Genomic DNA, 18975 nt, shown 5'->3' with positions numbered 1-18975 from the left:
GCGGTTTCCCGCTTTGTCCTGGTCAGACAGCCTATAGCTTGGGAATAGCCCATGTGTGAGGACTAACATTCTGCTTGTCCTTGGAGAAAGCAGAGTTGCTTACCTGTAACAGGTGTTCTCAGAGGACAGCAGGATTTGTCCCAGCCCAGCATTTGCAACAGAGCAGTCAGAGTGATGTCGGACAATGCCACCACGGTAGCATACATCAACCGACTGGGCGGAACCAGAAGCCGACAGGTATCCTTAGAAATAGCCCCCCTGATCGTGTGGGCGGAAGCAAATCTCCACATCGCCGGGAAGGACAATGCCACGGCAGACTTCCTCAGCAGAGAAAGCCTAAACCCGGGTGAATGGCAGCTGTCGTCCACGGCCTTCCAGATGGTCACGGAACAGTGGGGGACGCCGGGCATGGACCTACTAGCGGACAGGTCCAGTGCTCAAGTACCCAGATATTTCAGTCTCAGGCGAGATCCTCTATCCCAGGGGATCGACGCCCTGGTACGGCCATGGCCTCCGGAGATCCTGCTATATGCCTTTCCCCCATGGCCCCTGCTGGGTGCCATTATTCACAAGATTCAGCGGCACAGAGGCCTAGTTCTTCTGGTGGCCCCGGACTGGCCAAGAAGATCCTGGTACGCAGACATGAGAAGGCTACTGGCAGGGGATCCTCTACCCCTGCCTCCTCACAGGGACCTGCTGCGGCAAGGTCCCATCCTCCACGAGGATCCAGCTCAATTCTCTTACGGTCTGGCCATTGAGAGGGCTAGACTGAAGAAAAGGGGATACTCGGGGCCGGTAATAGATACACTCCTCCGTGCACGCAAGTTCTCCACATCACTAACTTATATAAGGATCTGGAGAGTATTTGAAGCCTGGTGCGAAACTCGCAGCACCAATCCACATGCCGCTAAAATCCCCATCATTTTGGATTTCCTGCAAGATGGGCTCCAGAAGGGTCTGTCCCTCAATTCAATCAAGGTTCAGGTAGCTGCGCTATCCTGTGACGGCAACAGCATTGCCACACTCCCGGACGTTTCACGTTTCCTGAAAGGAGTCAAACACATTCGCCCGCCACTGAAGTGGCCAGTGCCCCTGTGGAACCTCAACCTAGTTTTGGAATTCCTAGCAGGACCTGCCTTCAGACCCCTCCGAGGCCTGTCCCTCTGTTTGTTAACCTTGAAGATGGTGTTCTTGCTGGCCGTGTGTTCAGCACGCCGCGTCTCTGAGCTACAAGCACTGTCCTGCCGCGATCAGTTTCTCAGGATCACCCCAGGGACTATCCATCGTCGCACGGTTCCTTCCTTCTTACCCAAGGTAGTCTCGCACTTCCACCTCAACCAAACCATATCCTTGCCAACCACGGAAGGTTTGAAGAAGTCTGAAGAAGGTCGAATACTGCGCCATCTCGACATCGGCAGGCTATTGTCCAGATACCTGGAAATGTCGGAAGCAGTACGAAAGACGGACCACTTGTTCGTCCTTCACAGCGGGAAGAGGCAAGGAGAAGCGGCCTCATGGGCGACAATTGCTCTCTGGATCAAAGAAGTTATCAAGGCGGCCTACGTAGAAGCGGGAAAACCACCACCTCTACGGGTCAAGGCTCACTCTACCAGAGCGCAAGCGGCCTCCTGGGCAGAAAATAGGATGCTGTCGCCTGCAGAGATATGCAGGGCAGCAACGTGGTCCTCCCTCCATACCTTCTCCAGATTTTACAGTCTGGACGTCCAGGCCTAGGGAGGACACAGCATTTGCAAGGGCAATCCTAAACGGACCTCGGGCAGCCTCCCACCCAGTCCGGGAATAGCTTTTGTACATCCCATTTGTAATGAGTCAATCTGCTACACGCTAGGAAATGGAGAGATTACTTACCTGTTAATCTCGTTTTCCTTAGTGTAGGCAGATGGACTCAGCATCCCGCCCGGCTGCCGATATACATGGGAATTCACCGTTTCAAGGTAAGCCATGTTTTCTGACATTGGGCATCCACCCTACCAGGTGTCGACGCCTTCTGGTTGAGAACACTGGCGGTTTCCAGATACTGTCAATCGGTCAGGTTAATCATGTTCAGTCAATTGATCGGTCAGTCACACACATATCCATAAAGCTTTTGCAAGGAAGATTACTGAGCGCCTGCACTTCCTGCAGGGGTATATGTACCACGTGCTGACGTCAGATCCGTCTCCAACTGCTAGCACGAGCACACTATACCCCATTTGTAATGAGTCCATCTGCCTACACTAAGGAAAACGAGATTAACAGGTAAGTAATCTCTCCATTACCGGTGCAGATGCCTTTGCTCAACGCATTAGACTCTGCATAGACTCAGAAACACTCTAAGAAGCATCACTCAGGTAACAAAAGACGCAGAGAAGCTTCGCCAGCACAGGAGATGAGTAGTGCTCAATCTACATCTCCACTTTCTATGTCAGACGAGTCCCCCCATCTTCACCAGGGACACTGTCTCACATTTCCATTGACTCCAAGGGTTCGGATAATCCTCCACCAACCAAGGAGCCTCTTCCACCCATTCTTCCACCCCACGTAAGACACTTACAAGATCAGTTTGTCGGGCTTAGCAAACCAAGCTATTACTCAGATTACTACTCTTCTGACTCAACTTCTACAGTCAATAGAGCAATCTCAGTTACCACCGAAACTGCTTCCTTCTATTCCACAAGCAGATCTGGTACAACCATCTAAGACTCTTCTAACGCCACGGGATGTCCCAATGTCCCCAGCATCTCCCTTGGAGGATCCCTCTTCAGATTCATCCACGGGTTATCTGTCTGACCCAGATGAGATCAGTTTACATAATAACTTAAGTGATAGTGTGACAACAGTTCATATTATCTTTACATTGTAACAAAGTAAAAAAAAACTGCATCTATGTATTGCTCTAACAATTATAATATTATTACATTGAATAACACACACAACTTAATTCTTAACATTATAACGGTTAACATTGTTGTGAAAAGTATGGGCCTTTGGTTGGAGATGTATTGAGATCTCTAGTGGGTTGTGTGGGGTTATAGAGCTGGTTGTTTGGGGTTGGATCTCAGTGGCGAGGGTTAATTATTGGCGGGATAGGCTTCTTGGAAAAGCCAGGTTTAGTGCTTTTTTTTTTTTTTTTTTGAAGTTTTGTGATGAGGGTTCTGTTCGGAGTTTTGCTGGTAGTTTGTTCCACAGTGCGGGGCCTGCTATTGAGATTGTGCGTTGTCGTGTTGAGGTGAATGGGCCTGTTTGATGGAGGGGATAGTGAGTAGTCCAGTGTTTTTAGAGCGCAGGTTTCTTTGCGTGGTGTATGGATGAAGGGTGTCATTTAGCCTGTTTTTTTGTTGATGGATTTGTGCATGAGGGTGAGGGCTTTATATTGAATTCTGTGGGTTATGGGGAGCCAGTGTAGGTCTTTTAGTATGGGGGTGATGTGTGTGGAGCACTTGCAGTTTGTGAGGGATCTGGCTGTCACATTTTGCAGTAGCTGGAGTGGCTTGAGAGTGGAGGCAGGAGTCTGAGGAGGATGGAGTTACAGAAGTTGAGTTTCAATAGGATGAGGGTCTGAAGTATTGACCGGTAGTCTTGAGTGAGTAATAGGGTTTGATTTTTTTTGAGGACTTGTAGTTTGAAGTAGCCCTTTTTTATTATAGTATTTGAAGGTTTTCAGGTTGAGCTCAGTCTAATGTGATACCTAGGTCTCTTACAGTTGCAACAATTTGGCTTTTGCTCTGCATGGAAGAATGGTATTGAATATTCTCTGTAGGGGATTGTTAGAGATGTGTAGGATTTCTGTTTTTGAATGGTTAATGGTGAGTGATATTTGTGATAGGAGTTTTTGTATTTGGGCTAGGATCTTTAGACCTTTATTATTATTATTATTAATAATTTATTTTTTTAATTTCAACAAATACAAGCAAGTATTTCACAAAAAGAAATTTTGATAGACATTGATTACAAACTTAAACCATGCAAATTTTCATAGCGGATTCCATTAATCTCAATGCCATATTCATTATCACAACTTACAATTACTGGTGAGAGATTACATTTTGAGGAGTACAATTAGGAAAATACAATGAAGCATTGGTATAACCCCCAAAAATACGGTGCTTACTTCATTCAAGGCTCAGTGGGTTCATGCATTATAGGAAAAGAATCAATAAAATATATGAGCTGTTCTGGAGCAAAAAACATGTAGCAGTCATTTCCCTTCCTTACAACACACTTGCATGGGTAACGTAACAGAAACGTAGCACCTAAGGAAACAGTTTCCTGTTTCATAGCTAAAAAGCCCCTGCGTCTTTCCTGTGTAATTTTAGATATATCAGGAAACATTCGGACTAATGACTCATGAAAAGGGATGTTTAAATGACAAATACCTGGTCATTATTTTACTTATACCACTTTCAGATACTAAGGAAACAATCAAAGTAGAACAATCAATGACTTCAAATGATTCCAAAAATACTGTCAGATTATTTAAATCCAATACATTTTGCTCCCTATTACCCTCCCTTTCATCAGATGACCCAGGTATAAAATATACCTTATTTAATATTGGTATGTCATTCTCAGTCATTTGTAAAATCTCTCGGAGGTACCTTTTTTAAAAGTCGAAATGGGCAATTACCCCCATTATCCTGGGAAATTTTATTAACCTAAGATTTAACCTCCGATTCCAATTTTCCAAAAGTTCTAATCTTCGTGACAATGCCATCCTGTCCTTGATTGTAGCTTGATTAAAATCTTGTATATTTTTAAGCTCCACTTACATCTTTTCCACTTTCTTTTCAACACTTGGGTGAACAAAAGCAGTCCTTGCTAAGCGTGTATTCAAAGAGGAGGCTAACCGCTCCATTTTCAGGTTTGTTTGTTTTAACCTCAACGGCTAGGCCAGCTGTAAGTTCCCACAGAGTCTCTAACGTGACCACTGCCGGCTTAATAGGAGCTGCCACTGACTCACCAGATACTGATGGTACTCCGGTGCTTGAAAGTGTCGTCGCTGACCGGCTGGCTGCCTCTGAGTTTCCCTGTGGCAGTTCTTTCAATGCCTCCGGTTGTAAAGAAACCACACTTCCATCTCCCTGCAGCCTTGGATCACCGAAACCAACTGTCGGCGTCTCCTGGCGATGACGTGCTCCTCTCGGCAGGAGGTCTACTCGCGGGGGGGGGGGGCTGAGAAATCTCTGCCTCAGGCAGCTCCGAATCTCCTCCTGTCGGAGCCGCAGCAAGGCCACTCCCCCCTTCTCTCACCGTAGTTGGAGTCGCAAAGTTGGTAATAAGTCTCTGCTCTGATAGCTGCGTAGGTATAGAGGGAAAAACCCTTATTTTGCCTTTTCGTTTAGGTGGCATCTTTTATATTTCGTCAGTTTTTTTAAGGCAAAAGCAGGAAATTTCGACTTAATTCTAAAAGAAGAAAAGCAGCTCCTTCACAGCGACTCCAGTTTGGGTGCCATCTTGCCCCCACCCCAGACCTTACTTATTATAAGGCTCAGTAAAATCAGCCATCAAGGCAATAGACTTTATCCCAGGACAAGCAGGATGCTAGTCCTCACATATGGGTGACATCAGTAATGGAGCCCTATGTACGGAAAACTTCTTTAAAAGTTTCTATGAAACTTTTGACTGGCACCAGAGTGCCTACTGAGCATGCCCAGCATGCCATGATATTCCCTGCCACAGGGGTCTCCCTTCAGTCTTCTTTTTTCCGCGAAGCAGTTAGCCTCGTGGTCTCTAGGAGTCCTGTGGAATTCTCCACAACTATAACTTTGAGAAAAAGTTTAAGAAAACTTCAGCCGCAAAGGGTCTCCCCTTAGTTAACACCGTCGCGGTAAGTTTTTAGATTTTTGCGGTTCCGTTCTGTTTTTTGACAACTTGTTGTCCCTGGTCATTGGCCGTCGACGGCTATCCGGCCCCAAAATGGCTTCAGGCTTCAAAAAATGCCCCAAATGCAACAGGAACATGTCCATTACGGACCCTCACCAGGACTGTGTCCTCTGTCTTGGTGATTCCCATGATGTTAAGGCTTGTCCCTTGTGTGCAACGATGACATCAAAGGGCCGTCGTCTCAGACTAGAAAAAATGGAGCAATTGTTTAAAATACAGCTTCTATCAGCTCCATCCACCTCAACACAATCGTCTCCGGCTGGGTCGATTCGAAAAGTCATGTTCAAAAAGCGTCTACCAGGTGAGTCGGGAGATGCTCCCTTGTCCTCCCCCTCACCATCGTCCAGGGCATCGACATCGGGCAGTGAAAAAGCCAGCGAAAAGGAAAAGCATCGCCATCGCCACCATAGGCCGCATTCAGCATCTGCTACTTCGATACCCGGTGAGCCATCAACAGAAAGCGGTACAGCTGCTAAGAAACCTCGGCTCCAGGATCAGGCTTCGGAGCCATCGACAGGGCGATCCCCGCCAATTCCGGCGCAGGGAACCGTGCCTCCTCAGGGCCCTGAGGAGGTACCGGCATCGCCATTACTGCCTCCCCCCCCCCCCCCCCCCCCCCCATGGGTGCTCTGTTTTCACCATCCATGCGGGCGGAACTTGATGTATATATACGTCAAGCGGTCAGAGACGCATTCATCGAGGCGATGCCACGACCTCGGCCTTCTACGCCAGCGATGCCCTCGACACCGATTCCGATGACATCGCCCGTTCCAGCACCGGTGCCCTCGATGCAGATTCCGGCCGTACCATCGCCACAACCATCAATGCAACCGATGCCGTCGATTCCCATTCGGGCACCGATACCACCATCGATGCCAGGTCAAGAATCCTCCATTTTTCAACCATTAATGGATAAATTGGATTCACTAATTCAAGTTTTTTCTACTTCACCTCAGGGTTTCGATTCAGATATGCTTCCAGAACCACTACCTGGTCCATCAGGGGTTATCCCACCTATTAGACCACATACACCACTATCTGAGGTCCCTTTTAAGCCTCTTAGACCATCAGGTCATCCACTGGATACTGGTACTGACTCAGGATATCTTCTTCAGATGATATATCATTCCCTATCTGAACCTTCACCACCAGAAGACAGAAGGAAATCACCACCAGAAGATCTTTCCTTCTCTAACTTCATCAAAGAGATGTCTGACACTATTCCATTCTCACTCCTTTCGGAAATAGACACTAGGCAGAAGACCTTGGAGGTCCTTCAGTTCGTGGATCCTCCTAAAGAGATACTAGCTATTCCAGTGCACGAAGTCCTGCAAGAGCTAATGTACCGGATGTGGGAGCACCCTGGCTCTGTGGCAGCAGTTAACAAACGAGCTGATGCCACATATCTCGTCCAAACCATTCCAGGTTTTCAAAAATCTCAATTGCCACACCAATCTGTAGTGGTTGAATCAGCCCAGAAAAAGGCTAAGAGGCTGAAACAACATGCTTCCACACCTCCAGGCAAAGACAGTCGTTTCCTAGACAGTTTAGGAAGAAAGATCTTCCAAGGAGCAATGCTGGTCTCACGGATAAACTCCTATCAATTATTCATGAACCAGTATCAGCGTGACCTGTGGAAACAGATTGAAGTTCTTTCTCAGCAACTTCCAGACCAATTGCAAGAGGGTTTCTCCCGTCTTGTGCATAAGGGCCTAGAAGCAGGCAAGCACGAGGTGAGAGCCACGTATGATTGCTTCGAGATGGCCTCCCATTTATCAGCCTCCGGTATCACGGCTCTGAGATGGGCCTGGTTAAAATCCTCTGAGCTAAGGCCAGAAGTGCAAGAAAGATTGGCAGACCTACCTTGTCTAGGTGAAAACCTTTTTGGAGACAAGGTCAAGGAGGCAGTGGCGACCATAAAAGACCACACAGAAACCCTTAAACAATTGTCTCAACTTCCTCAGGAGACACATCAAACTTCTAGGAGGCCTCCTAGAAGAGAAGTGAGAAAAACCATATTATCGCCCTAGACGATACTACCCTCCTGCTACCAGAGCGAGACAACCACGCCCTACTCAGCGTTCTCAGGTTAGACAGAGGCCTACTAGGCCTCAGCAGCCTGCACAAACTGCATCCACATCAGGCTTTTGAAAACCAGCCAGAGAGCAGAAACCATTCTCGAAATCCTCTTCCACACTTACCAGTTGGAGGTCGAATAGCTTACTACCATCAAACTTGGACCTCCATCACAACAGACCAATGGGTACTCTCAATTACAGCTCAAGAGTACCGCTTGGATTTCCTCACTGTACCAAACGAAAATCCTCCTCTTTCATCTTGGACAGTGTCTCATCACTCCAGAATCCTGCAAGCAGAATTATCCACCCTTCTGAAAGCCAGGGCCATAGAACCAGTTCCCAGGCCTCAGTGGGGCAGAGGATTCTATTCCCGATATTTCCTCATTCCAAAGAAAACCGGGGGCCTACGTCCTATCCTGGACCTCAGAAATCTCAACAAATTTCTAAAGAGAAAAATTCAGGATGGTATCGTTAGGCACCATGCTACCTCTTCTTCAAAAAGGGGATTGGCTCTGCTCTCTGGAACTTCAAGACACGCTCACATTCCCATTTTTCCTCCTCATCGACAGTACCTGCGATTTCTGGTGGAAGATCAACACTTCCAATACAGAGTACTACCATTCGGCCTAGCCTCAGCACCTCGAGTGTTCACAAAGTGTCTTGCAGTAGCGGTGGCACATCTTCACAACAAAGAGTGCATGTATTTCCTTACTTGGACGACTGGCTCATCAGTAGTCAAACACAAAGCGGAGCTCTCACTTCCCTCCAGCTCACAATAAAGTTGCTTCACTCCTTGGGGTTTCTCATCAATTACGAGAAATCCCATCTTACACCATCTCACCAGTTGCAGTTCATAGGTGCAGATCTCAACACCATCACAGCAAAAGCTTTTCTTCCAAGAGACCGTGTTCAAACGCTCGTTCTCCTAGCGCACTCTATTCGCAATCAGACTCGAGCTACAGCTCATCAGTGCCTCACCCTACTCGGACACATGGCCTCAACAGTTCACGTCACTCCCATGGCCAGACTGACCATGCGACTAATGCAATGGACACTCAAGGAACAGTGGATTCAAGCCATTCAACCATTGTCCACTCCCATTCAGATAACACAAGATCTGAAATCTTCCCTTCTCTGGTGGACATCAACGATTAACTTGCTCAAAGGCCTACCTTTCCAGCAATCAGTTCCACAAGTAACTTTAACTACAGATTCATCCACCTTGGGTTGGGGAGCACACATTGGTCATCTAAAGACACAAGGCACGTGGACAAAACACGAAGCCTCCTTTCAAATAAACTTCCTGGAGCTTCAAGCTATACGCTATGCACTACACGCGTTCAAGGACTGCCTTTCACACAAGACTGTTCTGATCCAAACGGATAATACAGTAGCCATGTGGTACATCAACAAACAAGGGGGAACAGGTTCCTACCTCCTCTGTCAAGAAGCAGCTCAGATTTGGGACTGGGCCCTAGCACATTCAATTCTATGGGCCACCTACCTAGCAGGCATCCACAACACAGTAGCGGATCGCCTCAGCCGTCAATTCCAACCACACGAGTGGTCTCTAGACCCAATGCTAGCAACCAAGATATTTCAATGCTGGAGTCAACCAACAATAGATCTCTTTGCATCCCATCTGAACTACAAAGTGAACAATTACTGCTCTCTCCTCTGGCAGCACAACAGCCTGCCAAAGGACGCCTTTGCTCGCCATTGGAATTCAGGCCTCTTATATGCGTATCCACCGATACCACTCATAACCAAAACTCTAGTGAAGCTTCAACAGGACAAGGGGACCATGATACTCATAGCCCCATACTGGCCTCAACAAGTATGGTTCCCCACACTTCTAGATCTCCTGTCAGGGATCCAATTCGCCTGGGAGTAGCTCCCAATCTCATAACTCAGGAAGAGGGTCAGTTGCGCCATCCCAACCTTCAATCCCTGTCCCTGACAGCATGGATGTTGAAAGCTTGATCTTACAACCACTCAACCTTCCAACCACTATATCTCAAGTGCTGATAGCATCACGTAAACCTTCCACTAGAAAGAATTATTCCTATAAATGGAAACTGTTTACTTTGTGGTGCACTCAGAAAGCACTAGATCCTTTCACTTGCCCCACTACCTCACTACTAGATTACCTATACCATCTTTCAGACTCTGGTCTTAAGACTTCATCTGTAAGAGTACACTTGAGTGCAATCTCAGCTTATCATAACAAGCTGGGAGACACACCTATCTCTACACAGCCTCTCGTCAGTAAATTCATGAGGCCTAACTCACATTAAACCTCCAATTCATTCCCCAAGCATACAATGGGACCTGAATGTAGTCTTAACCAGGCTTATGCGTTCTCCTTTTGAACCCATAGATACCTGTGACCTTAAATATCTTACTTGGAAAACTGTTTTCCTTATAGCCATTACATCAGCTAGAAGGGTCAGCGAACTACAAGCTCTAGTCACATACGAACCTTTTACAAAGTTCCTACATGACAAGGTGGTCCTACGTACTCATCCTAAATTCCTTCCAAAAGTAGTCACGGAATTCCACCTCAATCAATCTATAGTTTTTACCAACATTCTTTCCAAGGCCTCACTCTCACCAGGGAGAAAGAGCCTTACATACCTTGGACCGCACTACAGTCCATAGGAAATCCAGTCAACTATTTGTATCCTATGATCCAAACAAACCAGGAAAACCAGTGGGTAAGCATACTTTGTCAAATTGGCTAGCAGATTGCATACAATTTTGTTATGAGAAAGCAGGCTTTACTCTTCAAGGGCGAGTAAAAGCACATTCAGTCAGAGCAATGTCAACCTCAGTAGCACACCTTCGCTCTGTACCTATTCTGGACATTTGTAAAGCAGCAACATGGAGTTCTCTTCACACTTTTGCAGCTCACTACTGTTTAGATAAAGAAGGAAGACAAGATTCAGCCTATGGACAATCCGTCTTAAAGAACTTGTTTCCAGTGTAATCCCAACTCCTTCCACATACAACCTGCTGTGATCTTCGGCTGATTCATTTCAACAACAATACTTCACTGTTGCTTCACTGCAAAATGACTCAGCCTCTAGCTTGCTAATCACCCATATGTGAGGACTAGCATCCTGCTTGTCCTGGGATAAAGCAAAATTGCTTACCTTGTAAAAGGTGTTATCCCAGGACAGCAGGATGTAGTCCTCACGAAACCCACCCGCCACCCCGCGGAGTTGGGTCCGCTACGTTTTATTATTTTATTTTTGGCTAACGCTAATTGCTACAAAACAAGACTGAAGGGAGACCCCTGTGGCAGGGAATATCATGGCATGCTGGGCATGCTCAGTAGGCACTCTGGTGCCAGTCAAAAGTTTCATAGAAACTTTTAAAGAAGTTTTCCGTACATAGGGCTCCATTACTGTCACCCATATGTGAGGACTACATCCTGCTGTCCTGGGATAACACCTATTACAAGGTAAGCAATTTTGCTTTATCAACAGCAGCCTGCACGCCAGTGTACTAGAAATCCTAGGCAGCCACGGCAACAATCCGATCCTCAACCGGCAAAATCCCAGTCAAGTTTTTAAAAATGACAATGCCACCGTCCTCACCAGTCGGAGCAAGGTTGTCCAACTATCTTCCAGCCTGGAATCACATTACATCGGATCAATGGGTTTTGTCAATAATACAGAAGGGCTATGCCCTCAATTTCTCATCCCTCCCACACTGGTTTCCTCAGAAGTTCGTAACTCAGAAGGAACATATCCTACAAGAAACCCAGCTTCTTTTACAAAATCAGTGCTTCCAGAAGCTACCTCCCCAGGAATTTCATCAGGGTTTCTATTCCCAGTATTTCCTAATTCCCAAGAAAACTGGAGGTTTACGCCCGATTCTGGACCTTCGTTCCCTCAACAAATACTTACACAAGGAGAAGTTCAAAATGACTTCTCTCAAATCCATTCCTTCAACCTGGGGACTGGATGTGCTCACTGGACTTGAAAGATGCTTATGTTCTCGTACCAATGCACCCCAGTTCCTGGTGTTATCTTTCTTTCCAGGTGGACAATCAACATTTCCAGTACAAAGTTCTTCCATTCGGCCTGGCTTCGGCCCCCAGAGTTTTCACCAAATGCGTGGTGGTGGCGCACCTTCGTCGTCAGAAGTTGAAAATGTTTCCCTATCTGGACGATTGGCTCCTAGTAGCATCCAATTCACACCTACTATGGGACAATCTTCTCAAAATAATTTCTTGCCTGGACAACCTCAGACTCCTCATAAACTTCGAGAAGTCGAAACTGGAGCCCACTCAAACTTTACAATTCATAGGAGCCTACATTGATATGATCCAAGACGAGGCTTTCCTACCTCACCCAAGAGCACAAGCGCTCTCTACAATCTCTTACCCAAGCCCCCTCAGACTCACCCCAGACACCTTTCTCATCGATTGGTCACAAGACCTACTCTATGCATTCCCCCAATACCACTCATCTCTCGAACACTCCAGAGATGCATCAAGGATCAAGCGGATCTAATCATAATTGCACCAGCATGGCCTCATCAACTATGGTACATTTTCCTACTACAACTATCAATCCACAGCCCGATTCTCCTGGGCGACAGTCCATACCTTCTCACCCAGGACAAGGGAACACTGCTACATCCTCTACACTCCTCGCTACACCTCACAGCGTGGAGATTAGATGCTGGTAAGCGAAACTTTCAAACATTTCTCCTACTCTTCAGGACATAATGCTGTCCTCTAGAAAGCTATCAACCAGACTGAATTACCAGAGAAAGTGGACACGCTGCACTTCTTGGCGTACATCACTAAGTTTCGACCCGTTAACTTGTCCACCTGAACGGCTTCTTTCATATCTCAATCTACTGTACAGCAAAGAACTTGCTACATCCTCGCTACGAGTTCATTTAAGCGCTATAGCTGCTTATCATACCCCTCTAGATGGAGAGCCTATATCATGTCATACCTTAGTATCCAGGTTTATGAAAAGTGTGTTACACCTCCGTCCACCTGTACACAAACCAACGGTACTGTGGGACATTAATACAGTTCTCGAACAGCTGATGCTTTCGCCCTTTGAACCTTTTGAAACTTGTCACCTGCATTACCTTTCCTGGAAGGTGGTTTTTCTGGTTGCTTTAACTTCTGCAAGGAGAGTTAATGAATTGCAAGCCTTAGTTCACTACCCTCCTTATCTTCAATTTCACCATGACAAGGTGACCCTACACACTCGCCCTAAATTTCTACCAAAGATGATCTCCAGTTTCCACATTAACCAGTCCATCACCTTGCCTACATTCCATCCTAAACCTCATGCTAACGCTAATGAGAAGAAATTGCAAACGTGCATTAGCGTACTACAAAAGACGCACGCTTTCACCCAATCGACCTTCACAACTATTTCTTTCATTCAATCAGAACACTCCAGGGTGTCTCATCACAAAAAACTTTATCGACATGGATATCGAACTGTATACAGTTTTGTTATCAACAAAGGTCGCAAACTTTACCTGAAACATCTAAGGCGCATCAGGTGCGTGCCATGGCAGCCTCGATCGCCTCTCTACATCAAGTTCCTATCATAGATATATGTAAAGCAGCGACATGGTCCTTGCTTCACACCTTCACATCCCACTATTGTGTAGATAAACAAACTGCAAATGATGCCCTAGTTGTGCGGACTATCCTTCAGAAGAGCACAGATTCAATATAATTACAGCCTTCATAGGAGCTGTCCGCTGTTTCCACGTATTGAGGGGGGAAAAAAAAAAAAGATTCCACGTTACCTGCTCAATACATCAGCTGGGGACTCCCAGACAGCATGGCTAATTCATCTGCTATCTACGGAAAACACTGTTTATGGTAAGCAAACTTGCTCTTCCACCTGGTACGGAGGTCTTTTCTTATCTACGTATAAATAGCAGAACACCAAGAGTTAGTAGAAGCAGCAATTTATTGCAATAATACATCTTCTCATTGGATAAGGGTAATACAATTAGACATGGTGCCTGAACATGCTTTGATTTTGGTCTTGGCTGTAGAATGAATACACAATAGTAAATCTTTGATTTCTTTGAGTCCATAATTTGCTTATTCTCCATGCAGTGGCACAGGTAACTGACTCTTGAGTACCTGTTCTGTGAAATTAGTGTGAGATCAAAGTTAATGCTTCTAATTTCCTGTGATAGAATGGGCTGTTCACCTTGACTTTGTCTTCTGCTAGTTGTAGGGTTATGTTGAACGTTCCTTTGAGGATTCATGTCCTAGATTTTTTTCTGATAGGGGGGTTCGGCTAAAGAAAACAAAGGACAAAATTCTGTTCCTTTTTGGTAAGAAATAGCTGCAAATTATTTCATAAGTTAGCATTCCTGGGTATAGTAGTAGATCTAGTAGTTGTATTGGTCCTTGCAACCTAAAAGGATTCCAGTTTCTAATACCTTTTTTTCATTAGACCAACAAAAAATATGTACATGAGCTTTCCTGACCACACAAATCCATTCTTCAGATGTGACTGCAAGGAATGATTTCTTAGCATCCAGTCAGCTGAATCCAGAACAAGTGGGTTGTGCACCTCAACCAGCAGATGGAGAAGGAGAAAAACGTGACACAGTATATATACCCCTGCAGTGACAGCCTGCCAGTATTCTCAGTCTCCAGCAGATGGACGTGCATCTCCCTACTGGGGATTGCTTCAATTTTGAAAAAGGAGAAATAAGGAAAATTTGCCTTGCTCTCCTGCAGTGCTACCAAATCGTCCCTCCCTTAGTTGAGAGTTCCTGAGGTTATTTTATGTGGCCCCTTAGATGAGTGCCTTGGTCTGGTAGGAAGCTGAGCGCAGTGGTGACTGCATATACCCCCCCCCCCCCCCTGCAGCCGGAGACCATCTCTGATTTCAGCTAGATAAGGCTGAGCTCAGGTAAGCCACTGTAGGCTAGACCCAATTCTGAGCCTTTTTTGCTGCATACCATGTGGTAGGCCTCAACAGCATTTCATATGCTTCGTTTTGGCAGTCCTCTACAAGTTTGTCAGTTGGGTGTGTGCATCTAGCTGTGCATCCAGTTCTTTGACACTTAGTCGGGCCTAGTATAGAAACATAGAAATGACGGCAGAAGACGACCAAACGGCCCATCCAGTCTGCCCAGCAAGCTTCGCACTTTTTTTTTCTCTCATACTTATTTGTTACTCTTGGCTCTTAGTAACCCTTTGGTTCTATTTCCCTTCCACTCCCACCATTAATGCAAAGAGCAGTATTGGAACTGCATCTAAGTGAAATATCTAGCTTAATTAGTTAGGGGTAGTAACCGCTGCAATAAGCAAGCTACACCCATGCTTATTTGTTTACCCAGACTATATAATTCAGTCCTTGTTGGTTGTTGTCTGTATATAGATCCACTTTTCATCATTCCCCCTGCCGTTGAAGCAGAGAGCTATGCTGGATATGCACGAAGTATCAGACTTTCTCTCCTGACGTTGAAGCAGAGAGCTATGCTGGTTGTGCATTGAAAGTGAAGTATCAGGCTTATTTGGTTAGGGGTAGTAACCGCCGTAACAAGCAAGCTACTCCCCGCTTTTTGTGAATGCAAATCTTTTCCCACATTTCCTCTTGCTGTTTAAGCTTAGAGCAATGTTGAAGTCGCATTAACAGTGTGTATGTTTATTGAATAAGGGTATTATCTCCAGGTAGTAGCCATCATTCCCGCGAGCCACCCACTCTTCCTTCACGTCCTCTAGACTTTATGGATCCACAGTGTTTATCCCACGCCCCTTTGAAGTCCCTTACAGTTCTGGTCTTCACCACTTCCTCCGGAAGGGCATTCCAGGCATCCACCACCCTCTCCATGAAGAAATACTTCCTGACATTAGTTCTGAGTCTTCCTTCCTGGAGCTTCAAATCGTGACCCCTGGTTCTGTTGGTTTCTTTTTTTCCGACTGAAAAGGTTTGTCGTTGTCTTTGAATCGTTAAAACCTTTCAAGTATCTGAAAGTCTGTATCTATCACCTCTGTTCCTCCTTTCCTCCAGGGTGTACATATTTTAGATTCTTCAATCTCTCCTCATAAGTCATTCGATGAAGACCTTCCACCTTTTTGGTCGCCCTTCTCTGGACCGCCTCCATTCTGTCTCTTTGGAGATACGGTCTCCAGAACTGAACAGAGTACTACAGGTGAGGCCTTACCAAGGACCTGTACAAGGGGATAATCACTTCCCTTTTCTTACTTGATATTCCTCTCTCAATGCAGCCCAGCATTCTTCTGGCTTGGCTATCGCCTTGTCACATTGTTTTGCCGACTTCAGATCATTAGACACTATCACCCCAAGGTCTCTCTTTCCCCGTGCACATCAGCCCTTCTCCCCCCCCCCCCCCCCCCCCATCGAATACAGTTCATTCGGATTTCCATACCCCATATGCATGACTCTGCACTTCTTGGCATTGAATCTCAGCTGCCATATCTTTGACCACTCTTCCAGCTTCCTTAAATTCCACCTCATTCTCTCCACTCCTTCCGGCGTGTCCACTCTATTGCAGATCTTAGTGTCATCCGCAAAAAGACAAACCTTATCTTCTATCCTTTCCGCAATGTCGCTCACAAAGATATTGAACAGGACCGGTCCCAACACCGACCCCTGCGGCACTCCGCTCAACACCGCTCTCTCTTCAGAGTAAGTTCCATTTACCATCACACATTGTCTTCTGTCCGTCAACCAGTAGTCTGTGTCAGTCTGCTTACCTGTGCGTGCAATTTAAGCGTTGCTGTGCGCTTATGTTTTTACGGCACCTATCCTAGGGACGTCTAGAATTTTTGGACACCTAAAAAAAAAAAAAAAAAAAGCTAGGCGCATGACTCTAGCTATCCTTTGCTTCAGGCTCAGTCCTCAGCCCTGTCCAATGCTCCCAGGGCAGAGTCGCAGGTGGGAGCCTCCCAATGAAAGTTTGCAAACCAAGCCCTGGGAATAGGGATAGAGAAAGGCGTCCCCCTATCAGAGGTGAGTCAAGTTCACATCAGATCAATGGGTCCTGGAGGTAATATGAGAAGGATATGCGCAGGAGTTTTACAGTATTCCTTGATGGTCTCTCTCTGCCACTCCCTGCAGAAGAAGCAGGCAGTGGAGGATATATTGATAAGGCTCCTCAATCTGAGGGCTGTAATTCCGGTGCTTGCATCTAAAGAAAATACAGGGAGATATTAATTTTTTAATTTCATTGTGCCCAACAAAGAGGGATCCTTTCGTCCCATCCTGGATCTTAAAGGTGTTAACCGTCATCTGCAGGTGATGCATTTTCACACGGAGACGTTGCGCTTGGTTATATTGGCAGTCAGTAGTTTTTACTTTGTACCTGTCTGAGGTATATCGTCACATTCCCATTTGACTAGAGCGTCAACACTTCTGTGGTTCGGAGTTCTGAGACACCATTATGTGTTTTGGGCACTGCCTTTTGGTCAGTCAACGCTCCCAGGACTTGTTCCTAAGATAATGGTGGTAGTTGCAGCAGAATTGTGATGGGATTCTCGTACATCCATATTTGGATGACTGGCTGATTGGAGCCAAGTCACTGGAAGAGAGCCACTTGGTGACCCACAAAATGATCTCCCTGTTGCAGGAGCTCAGCTGGTTGGTGAACCTGGCCAAAAGCAGTTTTTAGCCTGCTCGGTTGTTGGAATACCTTCGAGTTCGGTTCGATATTAAGCAGGGCAAGGTTTTCGTGCCAGAAGCTCATATTCAGAATTTGATGGCATAGCTATGTCTGAACACTCTGCGCCCAACCGTATGGTTCTGCCTGCAGGTACTTGATTTAATGGCGCAACTCTGGAAATGGTGTTGTGGGTGAGAGAGCATATATGTTCTCTTCAGCGCACCCTGTTGTCTCAGTGGTACTCTGCAGTCTCTGGACTACTGAGTTTGGCTCCACCTGTCGATGGAGGTCTCCTCCCAACTGCAGTGGTAGCTACAGCCAGATCTCCTTGTTACAGTTTTGAGGTGTTTGAGTGGATTCTTGGGTACTGTGGAGATGACCTCGCCCATGGGGAGGAGCCCTGTGAGGAACCACAGTACTAGGCTAGACTTGAGACACGCAAAAATAGAGATTTGTCTTTTATTATACAGCCGAGAGATACCACCAGAGGTGGCAGTGTGGTGATCCAGAGGTAGCAGTCCGGGGACCCGTCTCACAGAGATAGTATAGGGAGATCTGGATGCAGGTTCCCAGTGCAGCAGAGCTGTAGATGACAGACTGAGAATGTTAAATTACTCACCAAGTTGGTAGCTGTATAGGTGGAGAACCCAGCAGGCAGAAGTAGTTGAATACAGGCACCAAGCCAGGGAGATCAGGCCCTCAAGGAGGGCCTGATCTCCCTGGCTTGGTCCTGGCTGATCCCAGATAGGCACCTGGCTGATCCCAGATAGGCACCTGAAAGAAAGCAAAGGGCACCTGAGGAGTGGGTACCCATGTTAGAGAAATACCCCGAAGGGCAGAGAGCTTCCAGCGGCAGCAAGGAAGCAGCAGAGTAGCTCAGAGTAGCTTTCCATCCATTCACGATCCTTGCTAACTCTATTCACAAACAAGGGCAGGCTAAATACCCGGATGGCGTGACGTCACTTGATTGGGGACTCCCCCGAGGTTCCCGCCATGACGTGGATAAAGACGTGGGTGGCATGTGCGCGCGCACCCTAGGAGGCCCTTAGGAGAAACATGGCGTGAGGCTTTGCCATTGCCGTTCCGGGGTCGCCGGAGAGAGCGGCATGCAGACGCATCTTCCCAAGGCTAGCAGGGAAAGCAGAGAGAAAGGTGAGGCACAAAGGTCGAAGTCGTCTGAGACCGGACACAGCACTCCTAAGGAAGAAGATCGATGCCTTGGTGCAGGAGTGGCCAGAAGACAAGCTGCTGTATGCTTTTCTTCCATGGCCCATGTTGGGCAGATTAGACAAGAGGATCGAGCACCACGGAGGAATGGTGTTCGTGATATGCAGCGGCTTCTTGCGGAATCGTCCCTTCGACTTCCGGCACA

At 46.6% G+C, this 18975-nt stretch overlaps 1 protein-coding gene across 4 annotated transcripts in view; it reads left to right on the top strand.

Annotated features, from left to right (window-relative positions):
• Window positions 1–18975, top strand: part of BORA (BORA aurora kinase A activator) — a 273505-nt gene that overhangs the window by 71441 nt on the left and 183089 nt on the right. The window lies entirely within an intron of this gene.

Source organism: Rhinatrema bivittatum, chromosome 5 (genome assembly GCF_901001135.1).
Source record: "Rhinatrema bivittatum chromosome 5, aRhiBiv1.1, whole genome shotgun sequence".
NCBI lineage: Eukaryota > Metazoa > Chordata > Amphibia > Gymnophiona > Rhinatrematidae > Rhinatrema > Rhinatrema bivittatum.
The sequence above is the reverse complement of the archived record's forward strand: the minus strand, read 5'-3'. Positions and strand labels throughout refer to the sequence as shown.